This window comes from Nilaparvata lugens, chromosome 8 (genome assembly GCF_014356525.2).
Source record: "Nilaparvata lugens isolate BPH chromosome 8, ASM1435652v1, whole genome shotgun sequence".
Taxonomy (NCBI): Eukaryota; Metazoa; Arthropoda; class Insecta; order Hemiptera; family Delphacidae; genus Nilaparvata; species Nilaparvata lugens.
The window spans coordinates 26,426,979-26,428,880 of NC_052511.1; positions in this window are offsets into that span (position 1 = coordinate 26,426,979).

Below are 1,902 nucleotides of genomic sequence, written 5' to 3' on the forward strand. Positions count from 1 at the left end.
GATCTGTAAAAACAAATGCAATATAGCAATGGAACAAATAATGTTGAGCCATATCTGAAGAAAGAAGAACATTTCTATACAAAACGATGTAAGCAATTCAAAGCATTTCAATAAGAAAATATAGTAGCCAACAAGATGAAAGTGCAATCCAATTTAACTTAGTAATTTAGGACAGAAAACTATTGCTAATTATTGGATTCTGCGCTATATTGTAATAAAAATGATATTAGTGGATCATTATTGTACGGTAGGTTCAAGACCAAACCTGGGAAAAGATGCAGATGGAGCCTCTAATGAGAAGGTGGTCCTGAGATACATAGTTCTAATACAAAGTTCAAAGGAAAAATGAGTGGTGAAAGCCACACATCGATATTTAATTCTCTTGACAATAAATACTCTCATGCAAGTGAAGCTTCCCTGTACGCATGGAGGAGTTGCTGCAGATCTTAGAAACTGACTTATAGTAAAAAAATCAATTTGATCATAGAATTCCTTACATAATGTATCCAGTAATTGGAACTAGGAATGAATTACAAGTCTTTGAGAAACAAAAAATAAAAGTCATACAACAAATAAAGAATAAGATGAAGGCTATCAACAGAAAAAATAGTAAGTAAAATAACTTTTAGAATAAATTTGAGAAATGTGATCTCTCACTGAACAACAAAAAACATAGCTTCGACCGCCTCTGGAAGAAGACCGAATAGCCACTCTCTGATCAATCTACTGAACAAGGGTACGATTGGAAAGATCTTACATTGTCAGGCAAACTATTGAAAAATTTTGGACCTAAGAACAAGAAAGATTTTTGGAACATGGTGGATCTTGGTCTTGGCAATTGAGCTCTATTACCATGTCGTGATGATGATCGAATAGTATACACAACTGCGCCAGCATTGCCACTCCTATTAAATAACTGCAAAACTCTAAAAACGTACATATAATTATGTAAGTGGCAGAATATTTAAATTTAAAAAGAGAGGAAAGGATTCATGCAATCTTGTTTTTTTTCATCATTATTCTTACAAAAGACTTCTGTAATCCAGATAGCGGCTTCACATGAGTATGATAAGTACTACCCCAGCAAGTAATAGCATAAACTAAACTATATAGTTTAGTCTGGAGTGCACAAATGCAAAAAAATCTGCCTCATGACACTCAATAGACACAGAGACCTCAAAAAATAGAATCTGCGCTTGAACATGTATAGTTTTTAAGAAATAGGATGTGCTGCTTAAAACTGAGCTTTTCATCGACCATTAAACCTAAATATCTCACAACATCCGTTTGTGGAAAACTGCTACAAGGACAATCATTTGAATGCCGCCCCTGACAATCAATTGAATGATATTTAATGGGAGAGAGCATTTGAAAACCTTGAGACAGTGAAAAATTAACAATAGCAGACTTTTCAATATTCAGACTCAGCCTATTACACGTGAACCACAATGACAGCATTTCAACATCGTGAGTAACACTCTCCATCAGCAATTGGGTTGTTTTTCACCGTAGGTTAGGGCCGTATCATCCGCAAATTCTGTAAACTCGCCTTTGAATGATGAAGAGTACAGATCATTGATGAAGATAAGAAACAATATTGGCCCAAGGACCGAACCTTGTGGTACGCCACTATTAATTTTCCTCACTGAGCTTTTTTGACTATTGAGGAAACATATTGATGCCTTTCTTCCAGATACGATGCAAACCACTTATGTACCAGTCCTTTATTCCAACCCTTTCAATCTTCCTGAGAAGAATATCATGATTAACCGTGTCAAATGCCTTTCTTATATCAAGGAAGACACCTGTGACTCGGTTTTTATCATTAGAATTCAAACTATTATGAACCAGCATCATGAACCTCCGAACTGCCATCTCAGTGCTCAGACCTTCCCTAAAACC